Source organism: Garra rufa, chromosome 13 (genome assembly GCF_049309525.1).
Source record: "Garra rufa chromosome 13, GarRuf1.0, whole genome shotgun sequence".
In the NCBI taxonomy this organism is placed as follows: Eukaryota; Metazoa; Chordata; class Actinopteri; order Cypriniformes; family Cyprinidae; genus Garra; species Garra rufa.
In genome coordinates this window covers 10,259,680-10,278,636 of record NC_133373.1, presented here as the reverse complement: position 1 = coordinate 10,278,636, position 18,957 = coordinate 10,259,680, and positions in this window count along the sequence as shown.

Genomic DNA, 18,957 nt, shown 5'->3' with positions numbered 1-18,957 from the left:
GCCCAGATATGATGTCCCAAACCGCTGCTACATGACTGACACGGAGCTGCCTAAACTACACGACTCCGTGAAAAAACATATCCACAGCCTACTGCAAGCCTCCTCTGCGTTTAGTTTCACCACGGATATTTGGACAGTGTTAGCCCCGTGTCGCTAATTAGCCTAACCTCCCAGTGGATAGACGAGAGTTTCACGCCGCAATGAGCCATATTACATGCAAAACAATTCTGCGGCCCGCACACCAGCCAGGCTATAGTGCATGTGTTTGAGGAAATGCTCCAGACATGGGGTATACCTAAAACATCAGTACATGTTGTGCTTCGTGACAATGCCAAAAACATGATTAAAGCTATGAATGACGCAGGGCTCCCAAGTCTGCCTTGTGTCGCGCACACGCTCCAACTGGCTGTTCATGAGGGCTTATTAGCACAGAGGAGCATAGCTGATGCTATAGCAGTGGGGCGGAAAATAGTTGGGCATTTTAAACATTCAGCCTTAGCCTACTCCCGCCTCGAGGACATTCAGGGACAGCTCAACCAGCCAATAAAGAGACTGCAGCAGGACGTACAGACGCGCTGGAACAGCACGTATTACATGCTCCAGTCCCTCATTGAGCAAAAGCGAGTGCTGGGGGTGTTTGTGTCCGAGCATGAACTCCCTGACTATCTCACCACTCACCAATGGGTTCTTATGGAGAAGACTGTTGCCATCCTCGCCCCCTTTGAGGAACTAACTAAAAAAGTGAGCAGCTAAGACGCACTAGCCTCTGGTGTCATCTCAGCTGTGCTAGTGAGACTTCTAAACAGAGAAACAGACGAGGACCACGGCGTCAAGACAATGAAAGCAACCTTACTGGCAGCTGTCAAGAAGCGCTTCAGTGACGTCAAGACCAACCCACTGTACTTCATCTCCACCATACTTGACCCAAGGTAAAGTCTGTGTGCTATAGGTATTCAATGATAAACTACAGTACTAAATGTAAGATTAATTTCCATCTGAAGCATTATATTATATTTTTGTAACTAAAATACACACATACAAATGTATGCAATATATAATATGAAATATATTTCCCTTATTACTACCAGAAAGCCAAATGGCTGGCATTTGTGACAGTGGTTTAGGGGAAACTAAAATCAGTCCTATTTTTCCACATATTAATACATTCATGAATTTTGTTTAGGTATAAAGATCGCTTCTTCTCCAACAACACTGCTCCGGAGGCCAAGCTGCACCTGAAGCAGGAGCTTTAGATGTCCAGAGCTGAGGCAGAGGGGAGTCGGGCAGAAGCTGCAGAACCTCCTGCTAAACTGTTTCTCAAGGCCCAGGCCAGCACTAGCAGCAGTCTGGACACTGTATTTGAAGAAATCGCTAAGGAGCAGCCCCAGGCAGCACAGCCGCTGGCAGCAGGGTCTGCCATTGAGCTCGAAACATACCTCGGAGAGGCCCCAAGCCCTCGTGAAGACAGTCCTCTGAAGTACTGTAGTGTCAACAAAATCAGGTTCCCCACTTTGGCTAAAATGGCCCATAAATACCTCTCAGCCCCATGTAGCAGTGTGGAAAGTGAAAGGCTTTTTAGCTCAGTGTCACACATTATAGATGAAAACAGAAACAAGCTGACTGCTGATAATGCAGAAAAGCTACTTTTCGTGAAAAAAAAAACTGCCACTCACTTTTTCTAAATAGGCTCCATTTAAGTGAGTCGTCTTAGACTTGATGTTAATACCTACCTCAGTTGCACTGACTGCCACAGTTCTATGTTGGTGGATGTTGTTAGTTTATTCAAATATTGTGCACTAAATGGCAAAGATGTTTATTAATGCCCCTTGTGTTGTCCAAAGCGGCAGAGTTTACAACAAACTGAAAAAAATACTTGAGTTGCACTGTCACTGTTTAAATTTTTTTTATAATTATTTATTCTGTAATATGTTGCATACAAACTGCTTTTCATTTTAAATAAATGTTCTTAATTCTAAACTAGTCCCTTGGTTTTTTTTTGTTTGTTTTGTTTTTTTGTTAAATTATATGACTAAAGCTGTTACCTGTAAATTTAAATCATGTTTTTATTAAGTACTCGGTATCGGTATCGGCGAGTACTGAAATGCAAGTACTCGTACTCGTACTCGTTTTCCAAAAAAGTGGTATCGGTGCATCCCTAATATATATACAATGCCTCTTCCAATATATAATTTCATATAATGTGGGATATATTTCAATATACATAACAATATATTAAATAGTATAATAATATGTATTTATTCAATATATGAAAACGGCAATAATTGCAGTATTGTTCCATATATTGCAATATATTACTTAAATATATATAATATATTATTATATAATATATCATATGATATATTACTATGTAAATTTCACAATATATGGAGACACAGACACATGAAATATATTGTCACATAATATATTGAGAAATATATTTTTGCTGCGTAAGGGCATACTCTCAGATCCCTTGTACAACAATTTTATCCATGAAATAAACTAATCCCCAAAGCCAAAGCATTTTAATACATGAAACAAATATTGATGATCGACACGATCAAATGCTTTTTCTTGATCCAAAGATACAATTCCAACATTAACATTGTACAATCCTAAATATTCTAAAAGATCTCTCATTAAAAACAAATTGTCATAAATACATCTTTCTGGAATACAATAAGTCTGGTCATCGTGAATCAAGAGATCCAGTACTTTTTTGAGTCGATTTGCAATACATTTAGACAATATTTTATTATCTGAATTGAGAACAGCAACAGGTCTCCAATTTTTAAGCAAACACAAATCTCCTTTCTTTGGAAGAAGAGTAAGGACTGCTCTTTGACAACTTTTTGGCAGAACCTTTAACTTAAAACTTTCTTCCAAAACTTAAAAAAAAAGTCTTGTCCAATTACTCCCCAAAGAGACTTATAAAACTCAGCTGTAAGTCCATCATAGCCTGGTGTACGTCCTATTGAAAGTTGCTTTACCGCATCAGTTATCTCTTCAAAAGTGATGTTAAGGTCAAGAGACAGTCTATCTTCTGCTTTTAAAGTTGGTAAGTCATTAAAAATTCACATGTTGCTTCAAGATCAATGTCCTCTTTGGCATATAATTCTGAATAAAATTCAATAGCAAGTCTTCTCATCATTAGGGGGTCAGATGTAAAACTTCCATCAGGACTTCGTAAACAATACATTGGATTATCATAAGCCAGTTTTTTTTTTCCAAATTGCTTTTCCCACTTCCCACCATTGAAGAAGATTTTCATAATTGCTTTTTTGTTCAGACTACTGCTTCCAAAAAAATTTCAAACTTTTCATGAAAGTCAAGGTTATCCAACAGCTTATTACTAAATCTCCAATAAAAACAATGAGGGATCGTTTGAGTTAAAAATAACTTTAGTGAAATTAAATGATGATCTGAGATTGAGCTTGGGCTTCTACATGCTTCTTCCATTCTACTACGCATTGTATTCTTAACATAAAATCTATCTAACCGTACTGTACTTATCCTATTTTCTGTCACTTTTATCTATGTATATTGTTTAATTTCCTTGTTTTTCTCCCTCCACACATCAATAAGGCCACACTCTGTAACATAAAATAGGGTTCCTCCCCATTCTTGTCATAAATAAAATCCAAAGTGCAATTCCAATCTCCTCCAATGATCAGAAAATCATCAATAGAAAAGGAAGAAACCACATCTTTAAATTTAAGAAAAAAAATCAATCTTCTCTCTACCCGTTGTAGGGGCATAAACATTAATTAGATTAAAAACCCTATACTTGATTCCCACCTTGATTCCCACCTTTACTATCTCAGATTTAGACAAAATATTAACTCTACATCTAGGTGTTGCAGCTCCTGCACAAAGGTTAGTACCATGACTTAACACATAATCACCCCCCCACCACATTCCCAAATCACTTTCATTGTCTTCAGTACTGTAGGGATTAAGTACATTTAATTTAGCTCAAAGGGAATCGAATATGATTCAATAGGGAATTTGAACAGAATCGCTGTTTTACGGCTGTTCAGAGTCGACCCGCGATTCATTAAACGAGCCGTGTAACAGAAACTCTGCAATGGATATTACTATCCAGAATATAGTGAAAACACTATATATTAGCACAGTAGCAAAATCGGCAGTTTAAGACATTAACTTGTAAGCACAAAACACAAGAAACTTATCTTTTCTAATAAAAATATGATTTTATTGGATAAACCTAACATACAAACTAATCTAACATAAACACACGCATTCACACAGGTTGCAGAAAGAGAAAGTGAGGAAAGAATGATGTTTAAAGGAATGAACATATGAAGTCCCAAGTTTATAGCAATATGTGTAATTGCTTAGACCTGAACAACCATCAATCACTTAATTAACCCTCGTATTGAGTCTCTCAAAGAGGTTATTAAACTATATCAAATGCACCAGTTCAGTTAGAACCTGGAGGTTACTTGCGTTGCCTTGTGTAGAGGGAATTCCTTTGTCGCTCGTTCCAGAAAGGGGGCCTTCCCGAGGTTGCTGATTGGTTAGTTCTGTGGTCCTTTGTGAAGTCTTGGGCGTTGGCTTGGCTGAGGATGCGAGTTGTGCGCTGTTAAAGTTCAGGTCAGCGAAGACGTTTGGGTCGGTCGCGGCTTGAACAAAACTTAACAAGAACACGAAACTCTCAACGGAAAGAAATAAAGAATTTAAGTAAATGACAGGAGTGTAATGATCTCCTCATGTTTCCTTTAGAGGAGCAGCTGGCATGCAGGCCAGGCAGCGTCGAGACGCGGCGGCACGAAGTCGTAAGAGATTGAGAGCATAAGAGTAAGGAGTAAGAGAGAGATTTGATGGTGTCCTGAGTATTTAAACTCAGCTTTTGGACACATCCCAAATGATGTCTTGACCAATTAGAACATTGTCCTAAGTCGGGGTAAGGTTAGTTTCTCCTCCCCAACCATAAATCACAATGCTATCTTATCAGTCCCGTGGTCCCAACTTTCCCGCTCTTGGCAAAGTTAAATTTGGACATGATTTCGATAACAAGACTAAAATATATTTTACAAAGAATTGAATTATACACAGCAAATTTCTGGAGTTCGAAAATCAGGAGTTAGGCATAAAAGTGTGAAAGAGTTAAATTTTTGGAGTTTATTTTTTAACTTTCACTACATTTTGTGTTACGGGATACTCCCTGGCTGTGTTGTTTTTTGGAGTTCATTCATTGGTGTTCAGGAGCACGTTTTAACACTAACGTTACATAAGGAGCGCGCCATTACACGAGCCTGGTTCTGCCACACAAAGGACTGATGAAGTTGTCTACTTCGTCATGAGGTAGGTAAAAAACTAATTCCCAAATGTTCTTTATCTTCTGACAGACAGCTGATTACATAGCTGTTACGTTATCTAATGTGTACTGACGCCAATAACCGCGGCGAACTTTGGGTTGAATGAATCTCCGATGCAAAACATGGCTGTTTTGAGCGGACTTTTTTTTCCCGATGTGAACAAGCTAATATTAGCTTACGTCTTTCTGTTCACCTTATTTTTGTAAACGAGTGTTTTGCTGTCAAATTTAAGTTGTGACTCGCTCAAGAAACATTCTGTTAAGCTTCCATAATGTAATGCCGACGAGACGAGGTAATATCTAGCAATGTCAGTAAACTTAAGTGTCTAAGTCTAACTTTACCCTTGCTAAAAACGATCATAGTTTAGCCATGAACGTGTAAAGTTATGCCTGCAATGTTTTGAGTCGTAACGGCTAACGTTACAAATGTTTTAGTAGTGACTCGTGACCTATGAGAGTTCGTGGCTTTCATTTTAAACATTTTGCATTTTCAATCACAATAACATTAGAGGTTATTTTAAATTACATGTTTTCTCTTCATTGTCAGGATGTTGACAGAAGTGCAGGATGGAGTGAAGTAGTAAAACTGGATGAAATTTGTTTCTCAGATTTTCTCAATTCAGGTGAGTTATATGTTTAGAGTAAGTGACTGTAATTTTATGATTTATTTTGTAAATAACATGTTGTTGATGTTATTGTGTAGTCCAGCAGAAGTTTTTGATACCAGATAAAACAACACTGACAATCACAGATGACCAGGGTAGAGCCCTGCGCGGGACTGTTTTCTTCATCCCCCTCCCGCCCACGCCCGCCGAATTTCTGACCATTACCGCCCGCTCCCGCAACGTGTGTGTCACACTCCCGCCCGCACCCGCAATATGTATGACAACTCCCGCCCGCACCCGCAAAACTCTGAGAATTTATTCCCGCACGATAATAGAAATGCATTGATTTTGCCTCTTCTCCCGTCCCGCAGGGGGAAAAAAACGTATTTGTATTGATGTTATTAAGGAGATTCATGTTTGTTTCTTTCCCTGGCCTGCATGTATTCTGACACACTGGTAGGGAATAGTAGCCTGGGCTATCGAGGACATCTAAAACGCTTAGGCTACCAAGTCCGACTTCAAGTACTTTTTTCACGTAATTGCCGTATGCAGCCAGATGAGGGAGCGCCGCGCAAACATTACAACACACAGACTAATCCAGCGCGTTGTGCCGTAGACAGGCCGTTAGAAGTACAGAACGGATTTGCATCGGGCGAGGGAAGAGGGAGGGCACCGTCTCGAAATCCCCCTGCAAAACAAGTTAAGCTGTCCAAGGAAATGGAGTTGCACTTTACCTCCGTCCTGAAAACGAAGTAAGTTTAAGACTTTTTTTCCTCACTAACGCAAAGCGCGCTGAGCATCCGGATCCCGCAGTGCTTTTTTTAGCCGCCCATTCCCGCCCGCAGCAAAGTTCAAACCGCCCGCTCCCGCGAGATTTGCGTTGGGTCCCGCGGGACCCGGCGGGTCCCAATCCCAATGCAGCCCTCTAGACCAGGGCTCAGCTGATGTACTACACGTTTTCTTGATTCTTGGATGTCAAAGGACTGGTAAGTATAAAAAAATATTTCAAAATGTTATTGAAAAAATATATATATTGTTACATTTGTCTGAAAGATTATCTTTTTTTTTTTTTTTTTGATTTGCAAGAATTATCACGGATGCTTGGAATGGTGGTTGCTACAAGGTTCCTGGAAAAATTGAACACTTGGAAAGTAATTGAGGCCAAGAAGATCAATTTTGAAGAGGCAACATATCATCTGGTGAAAAGGTTTGTTTAGACAACACTATTCTATTCCAAATATTTAGCTTGAATTAATTCACTTCCAGAACAAAAACTTACAGATAATTTACCCCTTTGTCATTCAAGATGTTCATGTCTTTCTTTCATCAGTCATAAAGAAATTGTGTTTTATGAGGAAAACATTGCAGGATTTTTCTCAACATAGTGGATTTCTGTGGTGCTTAACGACTTGAATACATTTATATTTATAAAGTTTTTAACCTCAAATGCTGGTCTTGTCTACCTCTGCAATGCACATGCATACTCTGTGCACTCTGGTTCAATACATTTATAGTATATCGAAAAACTCTTCTCATTTTCTCATTGATGTTCAACCTTTTTTTTTCTTTTCTTTTTTTGTTGCAAAGGGCATTTGATCATCTTTGCACGTTCACTTTGTAAACACTGGGTCGGTACTTCTACAACGATGTAGGACAATTTGGAAGTTAGATATGGATGAAACTGAGATGGTCGTTTTTTGACGTACCCTAACTGTCTTGAAACCAGAGTGCACAAAGTACGTATGCTCAATGCACAGCTAGACAAGATGAGCATTTGTGGTTAAAACGTGCACAAATATTAATTTATTAATGAAAGTAACTCATTGTTTTGCTAGTTAAGACCCTTCTTCCCCGGCTGGGATGGTTTAGAGCCATTTGAAGTTGCATTGAAACTGCAATTCTGAAATTCACACTCGCACGCACCATTTAAGTTATATGGAGAGAAATGCTGTGAAATGAATGTTTTTCTTAAAAAAACAATTTCTTTGTGACTGAAGAAAGAAAAGAAATGCATGAACCTCTTGGATGACAAGCGGGTGAGTAAATTATCTTTATTTTTTGTTCTGGAAGTGGACTCTTCCTTTAATGCCTATTGTTTATAAAGGGATGTTTATCTTGTGTTTCAGTCATGCCAAAGTCTTGATGACCATCCCCTGCCCACTAAAGAAAAACCCTCAGCCATATCTTCTTGCCTCAGGGACATCAAAAGCACAGGTTTCCACCTTTTACATTGTCTTGGACAGAGAAGTTTCGCTTTGTCAGTCATGTACATCCTTGGGTATTGTTGAAGAGCTGTTCAAGTAAAGTAAAGTATCATGATGCTCTGTCCAGCCTGTACATATTTTTTTTTTTTTTTTTTTTTTTACAGACAAATGTATATAATATTGATATAGGTACAACTGAAGTCAAAGAACTGAGAGCAAGGCAGTTGAACAAGCAGTAATTTTCTTATTTAAGCAAAATGTTAAGTTCTGTCCTCATGGAATGTCTCCTGGTATCACTGTGGATTTTTTCTTGTTACTTCATCTGATTTATATCTACCTCATTTTATAATCATTCAGGCTTGATTTTATATAATGCAATGATGTGTTGTTGACTATGCTGTATACAATTTTACTAAACATTTCCTGTTGGCACTGCAGACATATTAAATGTAAATGTTTTGCTGTTAGATTTTGCAGTATTTTATGACAGCAGTTAATTTCAAAGTGTTTACATGCATGGAATTTCTAAATCCAATCTATGTATTTCCTCAAATAAAAGCAGAAAGTTGAGAGTATGGCTTTCAGTGTAGTCATTTCCACATAAAACATATTGTGTTTTTAACACTGGTTAAAGAGTTTAAATTATAATTAACAAAATTTTAGAGTTAAAATTACTCTCCAAATTATTAATATTTTAACTCCAGAAAGTGTTAAAATTTAACTCTGAGAAAGTGTTAAAAATTCAACTCCAAGAGCGGAGTTATTTTAACTCTGCGCTGGAGTCTATTTGATGGTCACGCATGTACACTCAGATTTAGTTGATTTTAACTACCAGGGAGTTTATTCCAAAGACCAGAATTTGCTGTGTAGTTACCACAAATTTGGAGGGAATTCAAAAATCATTTGAAACATACTATAGATTACTATACACCCAACCTGAGAGTGCAAATAGGCAAGAAATTGAACAGTTCTTAAATTCGTTAAATCTTCCCACCCTAGGAAAAGTGCATAATGAAGAACTCACTTCAGAGATCTCAATGGAGGAAATAGATAAGACAATTACCTCTCTTAAATCTGGTAAATCGCCAGGTACGGATTGATTCCCACCGGAATGGTATAAGTCATTGAGGGAGCCACTACTTCCTCTGCTTGTATCTTGTTTTAACCATATTATGGTAGGAGGGTCTCTCCCTCCATCATGGGGGGAAGCCTATATCTCTGTAATTCTAAAGGAGGGCAAATCATATAGGCCAATAAGTGTATTGAATTCGGACTATAAACTGTTTACATCAATTTTGTCAAAGAGGATGGAAAAGATAATGCCATCCCTGATAGATTCAGACCAAACTGGGTTTGTCAGGGAGAGGCAAACCCATGACAATATTCGCAGATCCCTGCATATTATTGACTGTATTAATAAAAGGAAAAATAATGCAATCCAAAATGTATACAATATATAAAGACAATATACTCAACACCAACAGCCATGATAAAGATAAATGGAAGCCTGTCTAATTCAATAGTGTTAAAACGAGGATGTAGACAGGGCTGCCCCATCAGTCCTTCCCTTTTTAATCTCTTTATAGAACCGTTGGCTCAAATGATAAGACAGGATGGTGGGTTAGAGGGAATTGTTATAGGAGGAGTAGAATATAAAATCTGTTTGTATGCAGACGGTGTACTGGTGACATTACAAAACCCAAGCTTAGGAGTGCCTTTGTTGATGGACACCCTAAAGTTATATGGGAGTTATTCAGGATATACACTCAATGTTCATAAAACTCAGGCTTTGACACTAAATTTTGTACCCACACAAGAATTAATAAATAAGTATAATTTTAATTGGAATTTACCACATATTCAGTATCTGGGCATATATTTACCAAAGGACTTATCCACTTTGTATACTCTAAATTATACCATATTAAACCAGAAAATGTACAGAGATTTGGACAGATGGACCTTGCTCCCCCTAGATATGGGTAGCAGGATAAGAGCTATCAAGATGAACATATTACCCAAATTATTGTACCTATTTACTGCGCTGCCAGTTGGGATCCCTCGTAAAAAAAAATTTAGAGAGTGGGACAAAAAAATATCTAGATTTATATGGAATAATAGGAGACCCAGAGTAAGATACACAGCTCTGCAATTACCAAGGGAAGTGGGTGGTATGGCACTACCGTGCCTGAGGGACTACCAGCTGGCGGCACAGTTGAGACCATTGGTTCTGTGGTGTTGTCCTAACTATACAGCAAAATGGAAGGATATAGAATTGTCTTTGATGGACACCCCTATACAATCAGTTCTAGGATGTTTAGAGCAGGTAAATGATATATTTCATGTAAGGAATCAGTGTGTGAGCCACTCAGTCAGAATGTGGAAGGAGGTGGTTAAACGTTTTAAGCTTCAAACGGAGGTTAAAGTATTGGGCTGGCCGGCCTATGATCCACACTTTACTCCAGCTCTGATTGACCATAGATATAAGATTTGGATCTCCCATGGTATAACTGCCCTTTGCAAAATTATATCAAACAGGGACTTGGATAGTTTTCAGAATCTATGTCAGAACTTTGCTCTAAATAGGCAAGACTTTTATCGGTACCTACAGGTACGGCATTTTTTTTGGACAGAGATCAGAAGCTCTAATGAGGGTGATTTTTCTAAATTAATCCAGATATTTATAGGTGCATATAAGGGTGAAAATATCAAAGGGGTTGTAGGCAAATTGTATGGTGCCATCTCTTCAATGAATAAAAACTCAACAGATTATGTTAGACAGAGATGGGAGAAAGACTCATTCAACTGAACTGGAGAGATTTTGGTTGGAAATGTCTGATTAGATTTTTTATAACCCCCATGCAAAAATGTAAGTTCTCTGGGAGACAGTATCCTTGCTGGAGGGAGTGTGGTTCTGTACAAGCTGATGCAGCCCACATCTTTTGGTTATGTCCGCATATTCAGTGTTTTTGGGGCAGGGCGGGACAATTAATGTCTGAGATTATAGGTTTTAACATAGACGTGTCATTTCCCATTATGTTTTTAGGGGTTACTCCTGAGGGTTTGAATAAGAGTGACGTTTATCTCCTGAATATTTTTTTAGTTGCTTGCAAAAAAGCAGTTACTAAATGTTGGCTAAAGAGAACCCCCCCTACTATGGACCTTCTTTTAAGTATTGTCAGTCAAATATGTTTCATGGAAAAAATGACCTTCTCTCTCAGATTACAGAAAGGTAAAGGGGAAAATTATTGGAGAAAATGGGATTGTTATTTACTTCAAACAAGCAATGGCTACTCCCACATTGCAACTTAATCCCAACCTGAAACAAATGTTTTCTGTTTTCTTGTAAGACCACAGGTGATTGTTGTTGTTAATTGTTATCCTTTTTTTTTTCCTTTCTTGTTGTGATTGTGACTTTCTTAATATATATTCCTGTTTACGCAAAATGTACATGAAAACTGAAAATTTGTCAAAAAAAAAAGTTAAAAAAAAAAATTAAAAAAAAAAGAAAGACCACTGGCAATTAAATCTTGATTAACTCCACCTCAGTGCTCTTGACTCTTCAGTACATTGTTCTGTATGTTTGCAAATGGTATCATGTCATGTATGCAGGAGTGCTTTGGCATAGTACAAGGGCAATGCCATATATAGTTTTTGGTATTATGAACAACCAGGATTATTCCCAGTCTGTTGTAAAATGAAACATTGGCTCATTTGAAAAGGCAAAAACTGACCTGCAAGATTCACATGAGATGCAAAACAATCATCCTTCAGCTTTTTTTGAGTAGTTAAACACTAGTTTGTTTCTTTCATTCTCTTCATGCAGAACATTTCCATCATCAGTTCTGCAGTAATCCATTGATTTTAAGTGTGTATACTGACTGGATAATTAGTGTCCTTTAACACTCACAGAGCTATTCCAACAGAGCAACTCAAGGTGTTTGTATTCACATGCTTGCTTGTGTCTTTGTTTGCAGCATGAAAACCATCCTATTGTTGAACATCATTTAGATCAGCAATGTAATTTCATTTGGCTAGAAGGACTTATAATGGGACAGTATGCCTGCAGTGTGTTCATGTTAACTTCAGCATGTGACAAGCATTCATAATCACAAACACTCGCTTCTCAGTAGATGGATGAGCAAAGTAGGGTTTCAGCAGGGAAGTTATATATTTTAAAAATATATGCAGTTAGTACAATTAAATAACATACATGTGCATTATGAAATTAAACAGCAAACAATCACAGTAAAAAACTCTTACAGACAACTTACATTTCACCAGTATAATTTATTTTTTGTATTTTTCTGTGGTTGTGTATAACTTTCAAATGAACGATGAGGTAGCTGAGATATGAGCTCTTCTGCATTCCCTTTAAGCAGATCAGGAGGTGATGAAGTCTTCAGTGAGCAAAGAGACTTCAGCCTTTGCTGCTGATAAGCCAATGACCACAGTGTCCTTGACCACTGGTCCTTGCTCCAAATTGCTAATCACATTAAATGATATTCAAACTTTAATGTGTTTTATTTATTTTGAAATTATAATTCACAATCTATGAATGGCTGTGCTATATTTTTTAATATTTTTATGGCTAAAGGTTGTTTCTAGGCATAATGTGAAGCAGCATGCAATCTCTTCGGCTTTGACTGTATTCACAGAATAACAGCCTTGAGAGTGTTATTGAATTTAAGAAATAGTTACCACACAATAATTTAGGAGTACCAGAATGTTTATACATGCAACAAATATAACAATAATCAAACAATGAAGTATTCCGGATTTCTTGAAATGTACAGTTAGGCATGTTTGATCATGCTTCAGGGCAGCACTTGCCCTGCTGTAGTGTGTATGTTGCATACCTTTACAGCTGTGTGTGGACTGTCGAGTTGAATTTGATTTTGTCATTTAGTTGGGGCTTGGTCAGGGTCTGGTCACGCCACAAGGACACCTCCAGCATTTGATCCCCGCATCCAGGATGGGGACTTCTGTCTTTCACAGTGGTCATCCTTGGAACCTGCATCTAGAAAGTTATGGTACAATAAAAGCCACTATTTTAACAGTTTTTTTTAATCAGTTCTGAAAAGGTTAAAGTCACTCACAAGTTCCACTGTTCGTTTCAGTGTTAAGTACCCCCCTCTTAAAAATCAGCCAGTGCTCATCCCCAGTCACTGGGCCAGATAGAGAAATGAGCACACCAACTGGAGTGACTGTTACTGTAATAGATTATTCATGATCAACTGATGCAGTTCAAGTGTTTGTATTTCTGTATTTTTTTTCCCTTTTTTTAATTGCTAATTGATTTTTTCTTAATTATTTTTAATTGGTAAAAAATTGTCATTAGAAATTAAAAACACTTTTACGTCCCAGCTCCCCTACGGCAACGCGTGCTAACCCTGATCCACGAAAATCCCAGCGCTGGTCACCCCGGCGTCCAGGCGACCAGAGAGCTAGTCCTCAATAAGTTTTGGTGGCCCTCCATGACTCAACAAATCCTCACCTTCGTCCGGGAGTGTGTCACGTGCAATCAGACCAAGTCCCTGCACCAACATCCCGCCAGTCTGCTCCAGCCTCTTCCCATCCCAGAGAGACCGTGGTCCCACCTGGCTGTGGACTTCATGACCGACTTGCCAACACAGTGATTCTCACCATTATTGACCGGTTCTCTAAGTCATGCCGTCTCATTCCACTTCCTAAACTTCCCACAGCATGGGAGACAGCACAGGCCTTGCTCAACCAGGTCTTCAGATTCTACGGTTTGCCTGAGGACATAGTTTCGGATCGAGGACCACAATTCACGTCCCGTGTGTGGAGGGCTCTCTGGTCTCAACTGAACGTCAATGTCAGCCTCACGTCAGGGTACCATCCACAGTCCAACGGACAGGTAGAGAGGCTGAATCAAGAACTATCCCGCTTCCTACGGGCCTACTGTCATCTCCATCAAGAGGACTGGAGCGACTACCTCTTGTGGGCAGAATACGCCCAGAACTCTTTAAAGAAACCCTCCACTCAACTCACCCCATTCCAGTGCGTGCTAGGCTTCCAACCTCCACTATTCCCGTGGTCCAGGGAACCCACGAACCTCCCCGCAGTGGACACATGGTTGCGGAAGAGCGAAGCAACCTGGGACCTGGCACACACCAATCTTCGGCAGGCCATCCAACGAGTGACCCGCCAGGCCAACCGCCTTCGGAGAGCCGCCCCTCAGTACCAGGTCGGACAGTGGGTCTGGCTCTCCACCAGGGACCTGAGACTCCGACTCCCATGCAGAAAACTCAGCCCGAGGTACGTGGGTCCGTTCAAAATAATCAGACAAATCACTCCTGTGTCGTTTCGTCTTAAATTACCATCCCATTACCGCATCTCACCCACTTTTCATGTCTCCCTGCTTAAGCCCGCTGTGGATCCGGGAGGAGAGGGGGACCAGGACGAGGCCGCTCCAGCAGAGACTCCTCCCCTAATGTATGAAGACGAGAGCATCTACCAGGTCAACCAGATCCTGAACTCTCGGCGCCGAGGCGGGGCTCTCCAGTATCTCGTGGACTGGGAGGGATACGGTCCCGGGGAACAGTCCTGGGTCAACTCTAAGGATATTCTCGACCCTCAACTCACCGCCACGTTCCATCAGGAGCACCCGGAGAAACCCGCTCCTCACCCCCGTGGTAGACCTCGGCGCCGAGGAGGAGCTCACGTCGGGAGCCGTTCGCAGGGGAGGGGCTCTGTCACCAATAGCGCCTCTGTGGCCCTTTCCAACCGGACACAGCGGGAACCATCGCCCGAGTATTAGTTCAACACGGACCCATTTCACACACGTACCCAGTACTTTTCCATCTCAGCTGTTTCTCATTGTGTCATTAGTGTTCGCCTATTTAAGGCGCGGACTTTCTATCTATCATTGCGAAGTCTTATTGTTCCGTATGGTCGTAATTCTGAGCGTTTATTTCTGTGTTGGATTTCCTGTGTATGACCCTGGACTACTGTGTACCCCGTTATTGATTCCTGCTGCCTGCCATTGCGACCACTGCTTGAGTATTGAACTGTTTCCTGGATTACCTACGTTGTTCCTGTTTTCTGGCGTTTACTCCTGCCTGTCGACACTTCTCAATAAAGCCTTGCTAATGGATCCGAATGTCTCTGACTCCGTGTTACAGCGAGGTACGAAGAATGGACCCCTGGTCTGTCCTGCACAACCACATGTAGTGCATCTAGAAATACAATGATCTGTCATGTATATTAGGGACCTATAGAGTGGCATGGTGATGCAGGACTCCATGGACACTAATTGCAGCACACAAGGTGAAATTTTGCCCACGCTGGCCAGGGACATTAACAACAGGCCTTTTGTCCAACTACGTTATGGGCCTGACACCTGGTTTTGGCCAGAATGAAGCCGGCTTCATCCACGTAGATGAACTCATGTGGCAGTTTGGTGGCAACAAAATCCAGAACTGTCTGTAACAGAAAATATTGAATAGTGTTACTGAAAACACATACAGTAACTACAATGTCTATATTTTCACACAAATAAGGGCTGGGTTGGGTCAGTATAGAAAAAAACTACAAGCTACAGGCAGGGAATATGGTAGCATAAACCTTCACGTTCACATCACAATCTAGTATGTAAAGTAGTGACACATACCTGCACATAATCATTGCCCAGATTCTTGACCTGATCTGAAGTTATATTTCATTGAGTAATGTTTGTATGATTTGAAAGCCTTGTTTGATTTTGAATACAGGTGAAATGATTTTGAAGCGATTGTTTGATTTTGCCAGAAGAGTCAGGGGTTCTGTGAATTTAGTTTGAACATTTGAATTTGTGTTTAAGGTTTTGAGAAAATGAGTGATGGTTTAAAAAAAATTTATTTTAGCAATTCAGAAAAACTGTAATAAACATCAACAGCCATGATAAAAGTTGCTAGGCAATTGTTACGACCCTAGATGTTCAATCAAGGGGAAAAGGGAGTAACATTAAGTTGGGAGAAATACACATCCGCACAACACACAGCGCACCAGGTGAGGAGTAAGTCCAGAGATGTTCTGTATTGCCAATAGTGCTCTTTTATTTACACAATGTGGGAATTTGAGAGAGATTTACAAAAAAATGAGAAAAGAAATAAAGGGGAATAGTATATATATAAATATTTACATGGTATGGCCACAAGAAAACACAACAGACAGATGTGATACACGGAAGAGAATTGGGGAAGGGACACGGGCGGCATCCAAAGCAAAGAAATAAAAATGGAGATGGGATACTGAGCAAATGGGATATGTACAATATGAAACACAGGCTACACAGATTCACTATACACCAAAGGACACACAGAAACGAAGTCGAAGGCTAGCTCGCGAGAAGCGTCTTCACTTCACTTTTATCTACAGGACACGGATGAAATTGGTGGGCTGGCCAGTGACGTCACGGGAGCACGGAAATCAGGTGAGCGGCGTGGACCAATGGGAGAGAACTGCGAAAGTGAAAGTAAGAACAAGAGAAACTCGGAGAGGAAGATAAGCAGATACAGATTAATACCACGCAGGGACGTAACAGCAATTAAGTGAAAAGTACAAAGGCAGTGCTCTGATATACAGCATTAAATTTACATAAAATATAACATGATGAGATTTTACACTCAGACAAATTTTCAAAGAGATGTTATCTTTATTAACAAACTGCAAAATTTAAATCTAAACGTACAGTTTTGCCTAAAAACTCATAAAACTACATTGTGTCCCACAACAATAAGTTAAATTATTACGAGTGTTATTACATGACACTCATTGTGGGAAATACTGCAAGTGAAGTGATAGAAATAGTGGAACAGCTGGAGTTCTAATATAACTAAATTGAACTTATAAATATAATAAAACTGAAACAAATAATACTTTGCACTAAACGTTCTAATAAAAAGGAACTTTAATAATCTATATTAGTCATAAATGAATAGATAATCAGTTATAAGAATAAAAAAATAAGAGAATGTAAAACTCACTCTCACAAATCAGAAAAGAATCTTAGACATTAATTTAACATACAAACATAAAGAGATCATTTTATTCCCTGTTTGGAGTTTGCACCATGATGTTCTCATTTTCTGCATCAAACATGATCACATTTGACACTGACGTTCTATTCATGCGCATTATGATGAAGAGGATGAGACAGGACAAAATGGCCAGGGAATAACCTATTACCTTAAAAGAAAAAGAAAAAAGTCATTGAAAAACAAAATTAAACAAATATTATATACTATAATGTTCATTAATGGTTTATAAGCACAATAGTTTTTTTTTTTTTTTTGTTTACTGACATTTAGGCCTGGTTTCAGAGCTTAGTTAAAACCAGGATCAAGCCATCATTCAATTGAATATATAAGTAGTTTTTTATATATGTACCTTAGAGATAAAAAATACTGATGTGCGTTTTGAGACAAAACAATTACACTGATATATTGTAAGATATGTCACTGTAAGTTTCATCCAGTTAAAACAGCTCAGGCATGCATTTTAGTCTGGGACTGAAACCAGGCATCGGCTTAAAAGGACAGAAAGGAATCTGAAAACTTTTGTCAATATTTGTTTCCTGTTTTCAGTGAAAATTCCAAAAAATATTTTAGTTTGACAGTTTGTTCACTGTCCAGAGATTTATTACCTTTACTTAACAAAAACTTTCTCATCATTAGGTCTTTTTGTTGGATTATGCTATCTTTGTTAGGTCTGTTGAACGATCTTTGTTTTCTGACAAAACCCAGAGCTTGTATATAGTAGGGTAAAACACTTGGTATTTACCTTTGACCAATTAATTATTGCTTGTGTGTAGTTATATTGTTCAATCCCATTCCTTCCTTGGTTTGTTTCAGGTTTGCACCAACTCACACAGTTAGGATGGAGCTCTGTATCACAAGTGTAATTTCCATTCCAGTCTGTCAATCCACATGCCAAATAATCACCATCAATGAAATACAGACAGCCCCACACTAGAAGTGGAACCAAGCGAATAATACAATTAAGACATTTTTCACATTTTGATCTATCACTGTTGCCTTGTCTTTCAGGCCCTTCACTCTTTTTCTGTTCTTCAAATTTTAAAAATAGTGACAGCATTATCAAAGCAAAAAGGGCAGGCACAATCAAGATTAAAAATGCCATAATTTTGTTCCAAGTAGAGTTGCATGGGCATGAAAATTTTATACCCATTAACACCTGAAAACCCAGTAACAGCAAGCTCACTGGAGCTGTGCTCTTAATAATAATTCTGTTGTTTTTTCCGATATTTTGAGAAGACATTTTCTGAAGTTGATGCACCATACAGTTAGTTCCTCTGATAATGAATATTTTTGGTTGTTTCGGTTTCTTCTTCTCTATTGATTGTGATCTAGTTGTCCACGGGATCCACTACAATGAACAGAATACTTATGTTATGCTATTTATTAGAAGTCATAACTAGAGGATAGTAATTAGAAAAAAAAAAACATTTATGAGCACCTGAACAGATAGACCCTATAGACATTATCACTAGCAACAAGAATTATTGAGCCTTACCTTGCTGCACAGCAGTAACACTAACAGATTCCAACAATTCCTTCGTTTTGCTTTGTCTAGAGTTTCTTCACAGCTAGAAACCTTCTTAGTCCAAGCAGAGAGACTCTACAGAAGTTTATATATTGAAGGATCAATGTTAGCCTACCTCACTGTGATTGGTTCTACAATGTTCATATCTCAGCAATTCTTCTGTTACTAGGAAGATTGCATCTGATATATAGTTAGTGACACTAATACCCAAGTATAGTAGCTAAATATAATGCAAATAAAT